Raw genomic sequence first — 10060 nt, 5'->3', positions numbered from 1 at the left:
AAGTGTCATCAAGATTGGGTGAAAAAATGTGTGCAGAGATTTCAGGAAACTCGTAGTTTTTTGGAAGCTTGGCAACCCCTTTCCATGAAAGTGATTTGCGCCCGCCTCTGCTTAGGGCTACATCAATAGGAAACAAACCATAGAGATAGAACTTGGAACTACTTTATTGTGTCAAGTTTCAAAGAGCTAGGACAAACCGTCTTTGATTTAGAGTTCCAACTACATGTATCCATATAGGAGAAAACAGAGTGAAACCTGAAAATTAAAACTGTTACTGCCAACGAACGGTTTAACCTAGAATAACGAAATTTGGTGAGCCAAGTGGGATTGGGGTACTGATCATTAACTGAAAGTGTCATCAAGATTGGGTGAAAAAATGTGTGCTGAGATTTCAGGAAACTCGTAGTTTTTTGGAAGGTTGGCAACCCCTTTCCATGAAAGTGATTTGCGCCATCTCTGCTTAGGGCTACATCAATAGGAAACAAACCATAGAGATAGAACTTGGACCTACTTTATTGTGTCAAGATTCAAAGAGCTAGCACAAACCGTGTTTGATTTAGAGTTCCAACTACATGTATCCATATAGGAGAAAACAGAGTGAAACCTAAACATTAAAACTGTTACTGCCAACGAACGGTTTAACCTAGCAGAACGAATTTTGGTGAGCCAAGTGGGATTGGGGTACTGATCATTACCTGAAAGTGTCATAAAGATTGGGTGAAAAAATGTGTGCTGAGATTTCAGGAAACTCGTAGTTTTTTGGAAGCTTGGAAACCCCTTTCCATTAAAGTGATTTGCGCCCGTCTCTGCTTAGGGCTACATCAATAGGAAACAAACCATAGAGATAGAACTTGAAACTACTTTATTGTGTCAAGTTTCAAAGAGCTAGGACAAACCGTCTTTGATTTAGAGTTCCAACTACATGTATCCATATAGGAGAAAACAGAGTGAAACCTGAAAATTAAAACTGTTACTGCCAACGAACAGTTTAACCTAGAAGAACGAAATTTAGTGAGCCATGTTGGATTGGGGTACTGATCATTAACTGAAAGTGTCATCAAGATTGGGTTAAAAAATGTGTGCTGAGATTTCAGGAAACTCGTAGTTTTTTGGAAGGTTGGCAACCCCTTTCCATGAAAGTGATTTGCGCCATCTCTGCTTAGGGCTACATCAATAGGAAACAAACCATAGAGATAGAACTTGGACCTACTTTATTGTGTCAAGATTCAAAGAGCTAGCACAATCCGTGTTTGATTTAGAGTTCCAACTACATGTATCCATATAGGAGAAAACAGAGTGAAACCTTAAAATTAAAACTGTTACTGCCAACGAATGTTTTAACCTAGAAGAACGAAATTTGGTGAGCCAAGTGGGATTGGGGTACTGATCATTACCTGAAAGTGTCATCAAGATTGGGTGAAAAAATGTGTGCTGAGATTTCAGGAAACTCGTGGTTTTTTGGAAGCTTGGCAACCCCTTTCCATTAAAGTGATTTCCGCCCGTCTCTGCTTAGGGCTACATCAATAGGAAACAAACCATAGAGAGAGAACTTGGAACTACTTTATTGTGTCAAGTTTCAAAGAGCTAGGACAAACCGTCTTTGATTTAGAGTTCCAACTACATGTATCCATATAGGAGAAAACAGAGTGAAACCTGAAAATTAAAACTTACTGCCAACGAACGGTTTAACCTAGAAGAACGAAATTTGGTGAGCCAAGTGGGATTGGGGTACTGATCATTAACTGAAAGTGTCATCAAGATTGGGTGAAAAAATGTGTGTTGAGATTTCAGGAAACTCGTGGTTTTTTGGAAGCTTGGCAACCCCTTTCCATGAAAGTGATTTGCGCCAGTCTCTGCTTAGGGCTACATCAATAGGAAACAAACCATGGAGTTAGAACTTGGAACTACTTTATTGTGTCAAGTTTCAAAGAGCTAGGACAAACCGTCTTTGATTTAGAGTTCCAACTACATGTATCTATATAGGAGAAAACAGAGTGAAACCTGAAAATTAAAACTGTTACTGCCAACGAACGGTTTAACCTAGAAGAACAAAATTTGGTGAGCCAAGTGGGATTGGGGTACTGATCATTAACTGAAAGTGTCATCAAGATTGGGTGAAAAAATGTGTGCTGAGATTTCAGGAAACTCGTAGTTTTTTGGAAGGTTGGCAACACCTTTCCATGAAAGTGATTTGCGCCATCTCTGCTTAGGGCTACATCAATAGGAAACAAACCATAGAGATAGAACTTGGACCTACTTTATTATGTCAAGATTCAAAGAGCTAGCACAAACCGTGTTTGATTTAGAGTTCCAACTACATGTATCCATATAGGAGAAAACAGAGTGAAACCTAAAAATTAAAACTGTTACTGCCAACGAACGGTTTAACCTAGCAGAATGAAATTTGGTGAGCCAAGTGGGATTGGGGTACTGATCATTACCTGAAAGTGTCATAAAGATTGGGTGAAAAAATGTGTGCTGAGATTTCAGGAAACTCATAGTTTTTTGGAATCTTGGCAACCCCTTTCCATTAAAGTGATTTGCGCCCGTCTCTGCTTAGGGCTACATCAATAGGAAACAAACCATAGAGATAGAACTTGGAAATACTTTATTGTGTCAAGTTTCAAAGAGCTAGGACAAACCGTCTTTGATTTAGAGTTCCAACTACATGTATCCATATAGGAGAAAACAGAGTGAAACCTAAAAATTAAAACTGTTACTGCCAACGAACGGTTTAACCTAGAAGAACGAAATTTGGTGAGCCAAGTGGGATTGGGGTACTGATCGTGACCTGAAAGTGTCATCAAGATTGGGTGAAAAAAAGTGTGCTGAGATTTCAGGAAACTCGTAGTTTTTTGGAAGGTTGGCAACCCTTTCCATGAAAGTGATTTGCGCCATCTCTGCTTAGGGCTACATCAATAGGAAACAAACCATAGAGATAGAACTTGGACCTACTTTATTGTGTCAAGATTCAAAGAGCTAGCAAAAACCGTGTTTGATTTAGAGTTCCAACTACATGTATCCATATAAGAGAAAACAGAGTGAAACCTAAAAATTAAAACTGTTACTGCCAACGAACGGTTTAACCTAGCAGAACGAAATTTGGTGAGCCAAGTGGGATTGGGGTACTGATCATTACCTCTAAGTGTCATAAAGATTGGGTGAAAAAATGTGTGCTGAGATTTCAGGAAACTCGTAGTTTTTTGGAAGCTTGGCAACCCCTTTCCATGAAAGTGATTTGTGCCCGTCTCTGCTTAGGGCTACATCAATAGGAAACAAACCATAGAGATAGAACTTGGAACTACTTTATTGTGTCAAGTTTCAAAGAGCTAGGACAAACGGTCTTTGATTTAGAGTTCCAACTACATGTATCCATATAGGAGAAAACAGAGTGAAACCTGAAAATTAAAACTGTTACTGCCAACGAACGGTTTAACCTAGAAGAACGAAATTTGGTGAGCCAAGTGGGATTGGGTACTGATCATTAACTGAAAGTGTCATCAAGAGTGGGTGAAAAAATGTGTGTTGAGATTTCAGGAAACTCGTGGTTTTTTGGAAGGTTGGCGACCCCTTTCCATGAAAGTGATTTGCGCCATCTCTATTTAGGGCTACATCAATAGGAAACAAACCATAGAGATAGAACTTGGACCTACTTTATTGTGTCAAGATTCAAAGAGCTAGCAAAAACCGTGTTTGATTTAGAGTTCCAACTACATGTATCCGTATCGGAGAAAACAGAGTGAAACCTAAAAATTAAAACTGTTACTGCCAACGAACGGTTTAACCTAGAAGAACGAAATTTGGTGAGCCAAGTGGGATTGGGGTACTGATCATTACCTGAAAGTGTCATCAAGATTGGGTGAAAAAATGTGTGCTGAGATTTCAGGAAACTCGTAGTTTTTTGGAAGCTTGGCAACCCCCTTCCATGAAAGTGATTTGCGCCCGCCTCTGCTTAGGGCTACATCAATAGGAAACAAACCATAGAGATAGAACTTGGAACTACTTTATTGTGTCAAGTTTCAAAGAGCTAGGACAAACTGTCTTTGATTTAGAGTTCCAACTACATGTATCCATATAGGAGAAAACAGAGTGAAACCTGAAAATTAAAACTGTTACTGCCAACGAACGGTTTAACCTAGAAGAACGAAATTTGGTGAGCCAAGTGGGATTGGGGTACTGATCATTAACTGAAACTGTCATCAAGATTGGGTGAAAAAATGTGTGCTGAGATCTCAGGAAACTCGTAGTTTGTTGGAAGGTTGGCAACCCCTTTCCATGAAAGTGATTTGCGCCAGTCTCTGCTTAGGGCTTCATCCATAGGAAACAAACCATTGAAACAGAACTTGGAACTACTTTATTGTGTCATGTTTCAAATTGCTAGCACAAATCGTGTTTGATTTAGAGTTCCAACTACATGTGTCCATATAGGAGAAAACACCGTGAAACCTAAAAATTAAAACTGTTACTGGCAACGAACGGTTTAACCTAGAAGAACGAAATTTGGTGATAGAGATAGAATTTGGAACTACTCTATTGTGTCAAGATTCAAAAAGCTAGCACAAACCGTCTTTGATTTAGAGTTCCAACTACATGTATCCATATAGGAGAAAACAGAGTGAAACCTAAAAATTAAAATTCTTACTGCCAACGAACGGTTTAACCTAGAAGAACGAAATTTGGTGAGCCAAGTGGGATTGGGGTACTGATCATTACCTGAAAGTGTCATAAAGATTGGGTGAAAAAATATGTGCTGATATTTCAGGAAACTCGTAGTTTTTTGGAAGGTTGGCAACCCCTTTCCATGAAAGTGATGTGCGCCATCTCTGCTTAGGGCTACATCAATAGGAAACAAACCATAGAGATAGAACTTGGACCTACTTTATTGTGTCAAGATTCAAAGAGCTAGCACAAACCGTGTTTGATTTAGAGTTCCAACTACATGTATCCATATCGGAGAAAACAGAGTGAAACCTAAAAATTAAAACTGTTACTGCCAACGAACGGTTTAACCTAGAAGAACGAAATTTGGTGAGCCAAGTGGGATTGGTGTACTGATCATTAACTGAAAGTGTCATCAAGATTGGATGAAAAAATGTGTGCTGAGATTTCAGGAAACTCGTAGTTTTTTGGAAGCTTGGCAACCCCTTTCCATGAAAGTGATTTGCGCCCGTCTCTGCTTAGGGCTACATCAATAGGAAACAAACCATAGAGATAGAACTTGGAACTACTTTATTGTGTCAAGTTTCAAAGAGCTAGGACAAACCGTCTTTGATTTAGAGTTCCAAATACATGTATCCATATAGGAAACAACAGAGTGAAACCTGAAAATTAAAACTGTTACTGCCAACGAACGGTTTAACCTAGAAGAACGAAATTTGGTGAGCCAAGTGGGATTGGGGTACTGATCATTAACTGAAAGTGTCATCAAGATTGGGTGAAAAAATGTGTGCTGGGATTACAGGAAACTCGTAGTTTTTGGGAAGCTTGGCAACCCCTTTCCATGTAAGTGATTTGCGCCAGTCTCTGCTTAGGGCTACATCAATAGGAAACAAACCATAGAGATAGAATTTGGAACTACTCTATTGTGTCAAATTTCAAAGAGCCAGCACAAACCGTGTTTGATTTAGAGTTCAAAATACATGAATCCATATAGGAAAAAACAGAGTGTAATCTAAAATTTAAAACTGTTACTGCCAACGAAAGGTTTAACCTAGAAGAACGAAATTTGGTGAGCCAAGTGGGATTGGGGTACTGATCATTACCTGAAAGTGTCATCAAGATTGGGTGAAAAAATGTGTGCTGAGATTTCAGGAAACTCGTAGTTTTTTGGAAGCTTGGCAACCCCTTTCCATGAAAGTGATTTCTGCCAGTCTCTGCTTAGGCCTACATCAATAGGAAACAAACCATAGAGAGAGAACTTGGAACTATTTTATTGTTTCAAGTTTCAAAAAGCTAGCACAAACCGTGTTTGATTTAGAGTTCCAACTACATGTATCAATATAGGAGAAATCAGTGTGAAACCTAAAAATTAAAACTGTTACTGCCAACGAACAATTTAACCTAAAATAAGAAAATTTGGTGAGCCAAGTGGGATTGGGATACTGATCATTACTTGATAGGGTCATCATGATTGGGTGAAAAAATGTTTGCTGAGATTTCAGGAAACTCTTAGTTTTTTGGAAGCTTGGCATCCCCATTACATGAAAGTGATTTGGCCGGTCTCTTCTTAGGGCTACATCAATAGGAAAAAATACCATAGTGATAGACAATGGAACTACTTTAGTGTGTCAAGTTTCAAACAGCTAGCACAAACCGTGTTTGATTTAGAGTTCCAACTACATGTATCCATATAGGAGAAAACAGAGTGAAACCTAGAAATTAAAACTGTTACTGCCAACGAAAGGTTTAACCTAGAAGAACAAATTTGGTGAGCCAAGTGGGATTGGGGTACTGATCATTACCTGAAACTGTCATCAAGATTGGATGAAAAAATGTGTGCTGAGATTTCAGGAAACTCGTAGTTTTTTGGAAACCTAGCATCCCCTTTCCATGAAAGTGATTTCTGCCAGTGTCTGCTTAGGCCTACATCAATAGGAAACAATCCATAGAGATAGAACTTGGAACTCTTTTATTGTGTCAAGTTTCAAAGAGCTAGCACAAGCCGTGTTTGATTTAGAGTGCCAACTACATGTATCCATATATGAGAAAACAGAGTGAAACCTAAAAATTAAAACTGTTACTGCCAACGAACAGTTTAACCTAGAAGAAGGAAATTTGGTGAGCCAAGTGGGATTGGGGTACTGATCATTACATGAAAGTGTCATCAAGATTGGGTGAAAAAATGTGTGCTGAGATTTCAGGAAACTCGTAGTTTTTTGGAAGCTTGCCAACCCCTTTCCATGAAAGTGATTTGCGCCAGTCTCTGCTTAGGGCTACATCAATAGGAAACAAACCATAGAGTTAGAACTTGGAACTACTTTATTGTGTCAAGTTTCAAAGAGCTAGGACAAACCGTCTTTGATTTAGAGTTCCAACTACATGTATCCATATCGGAGAAAACAGAGTGAAACCTAAAAATTAAAATTCTTACTGCCAACGAACGGTTTAACCTAGAAGAACGAAATTTGGTGAGCCAAGTGGGATTGGGGTACTGATCATTACCTGAAAGTGTCATAAAGATTGGGTGAAAAAATATGTGCTGATATTTCAGGAAACTCGTAGTTTTTTGGAAGGTTGGCAACCCCTTTCCATGAAAGTGATGTGCGCCATCTCTGCTTAGGGCTACATCAATAGGAAACAAACCATAGAGATAGAACTTGGACCTACTTTATTGTGTCAAGATTCAAAGAGCTAGCACAAACCGTGTTTGATTTAGAGTTCCAACTACATGTATCCATATCGGAGAAAACAGAGTGAAACCTAAAAATTAAAACTGTTACTGCCAACGAACGGTTTAACCTAGAAGAACGAAATTTGGTGAGCCAAGTGGGATTGGTGTACTGATCATTAACTGAAAGTGTCATCAAGATTGGATGAAAAAATGTGTGCTGAGATTTCAGGAAACTCGTAGTTTTTTGGAAGCTTGGCAACCCCTTTCCATGAAAGTGATTTGCGCCCGTCTCTGCTTAGGGCTACATCAATAGGAAACAAACCATAGAGATAGAACTTGGAACTACTTTATTGTGTCAAGTTTCAAAGAGCTAGGACAAACCGTCTTTGATTTAGAGTTCCAAATACATGTATCCATATAGGAAACAACAGAGTGAAACCTGAAAATTAAAACTGTTACTGCCAACGAACGGTTTAACCTAGAAGAACGAAATTTGGTGAGCCAAGTGGGATTGGGGTACTGATCATTAACTGAAAGTGTCATCAAGATTGGGTGAAAAAATGTGTGCTGGGATTACAGGAAACTCGTAGTTTTTGGGAAGCTTGGCAACCCCTTTCCATGTAAGTGATTTGCGCCAGTCTCTGCTTAGGGCTACATCAATAGGAAACAAACCATAGAGATAGAATTTGGAACTACTCTATTGTGTCAAATTTCAAAGAGCCAGCACAAACCGTGTTTGATTTAGAGTTCAAAATACATGAATCCATATAGGAAAAAACAGAGTGAAATCTAAAATTTAAAACTGTTACTGCCAACGAAAGGTTTAACCTAGAAGAACGAAATTTGGTGAGCCAAGTGGGATTGGGGTACTGATCATTACCTGAAAGTGTCATCAAGATTGGGTGAAAAAATGTGTGCTGAGATTTCAGGAAACTCGTAGTTTTTTGGAAGCTTGGCAACCCCTTTCCATGAAAGTGATTTCTGCCAGTCTCTGCTTAGGCCTACATCAATAGGAAACAAACCATAGAGAGAGAACTTGGAACTATTTTATTGTTTCAAGTTTCAAAAAGCTAGCACAAACCGTGTTTGATTTAGAGTTCCAACTACATGTATCAATATAGGAGAAATCAGTGTGAAACCTAAAAATTAAAACTGTTACTGCCAACGAACAGTTTAACCTAAAATAAGAAAATTTGGTGAGCCAAGTGGGATTGGGATACTGATCATTACTTGATAGGGTCATCATGATTGGGTGAAAAAATGTTTGCTGAGATTTCAGGAAACTCTTAGTTTTTTGGAAGCTTGGCATCCCCATTACATGAAAGTGATTTGGCCGGTCTCTTCTTAGGGCTACATCAATAGGAAAAAATACCATAGTGATAGACAATGGAACTACTTTAGTGTGTCAAGTTTCAAACAGCTAGCACAAACCGTGTTTGATTTAGAGTTCCAACTACATGTATCCATATAGGAGAAAACAGAGTGAAACCTAGAAATTAAAACTGTTACTGCCAACGAAAGGTTTAACCTAGAAGAACAAATTTGGTGAGCCAAGTGGGATTGGGGTACTGATCATTACCTGAAACTGTCATCAAGATTGGATGAAAAAATGTGTGGTGAGATTTCAGGAAACTCGTAGTTTTTTGGAAACCTAGCATCCCCTTTCCATGAAAGTGATTTCCGCCAGTGTCTGCTTAGGCCTACATCAATAGGAAACAATCCATAGAGATAGAACTTGGAACTCTTTTATTGTGTCAAGTTTCAAAGAGCTAGCACAAGCCGTGTTTGATTTAGAGTGCCAACTACATGTATCCATATATGAGAAAACAGAGTGAAACCTAAAAATTAAAACTGTTACTGCCAACGAACAGTTTAACCTAGAAGAAGGAAATTTGGTGAGCCAAGTGGGATTGGGGTACTGATCATTACATGAAAGTGTCATCAAGATTGGGTGAAAAAATGTGTGCTGAGATTTCAGGAAACTCGTAGTTTTTTGGAAGCTTGCCAACCCCTTTCCATGAAAGTGATTTGCGCCAGTCTCTGCTTAGGGCTACATCAATAGGAAACAAACCATAGAGATAGAACTTGGAACTACTTTATTGTGTCAAGTTTCAAAGAGCTAGCACAAACCGTCTTTGATTTAGAGTTCCAACTACATGTATCCATATAGGAGAAAACAGAGTGAAACCTAAAAATTAAAACTCTTACTGCCAACGAACGGTTTAACCTAGAAGAACGAAATTTGGTGAGCCAAGTGGGATTGGGGTACTGATCATTACCTGAAAGTGTCATCAAGATTGGGTGAAAAAATGTGCGCTGAGATTTCAGGAAACTCGTAGTTTTTTGGAAGGTTGGCAACCCCTTTCCATGAAAGTGATTTGCGCCATCTCTGCTTAGGGCTACATCAATAGGAAACAAACCATAGAGATAGAACTTGGACCTACTTTATTGTGTCAAGATTCAAAGAGCTAGCACAAACCGTGTTTGATTTAGAGTTCCAACTACATGTATCCATATCGGAGAAAACAGAGTGAAACCTAAAAATTAAAACTCTTACTGCCAACAAACGGTTTAACCTAGAAGAACGAAATTTGGTGAGCCAAGTGGGATTCGGGTACTGATCATTACCTGAAAGTGTCATCAAGATTGGGTGAAAAAATGTGTGCTGAGATTTCAGGAAACTCGTAGTTTTTTGGAAGCTTGGCAACCCCTTTCCATGAAAGTGATTTG

Source organism: Spermophilus citellus (genome assembly GCF_964194105.1).
Source record: "Spermophilus citellus genome assembly, chromosome: 6".
Taxonomy (NCBI): Eukaryota; Metazoa; Chordata; class Mammalia; order Rodentia; family Sciuridae; genus Spermophilus; species Spermophilus citellus.
Note: the sequence above shows the minus strand (reverse complement) of the source record.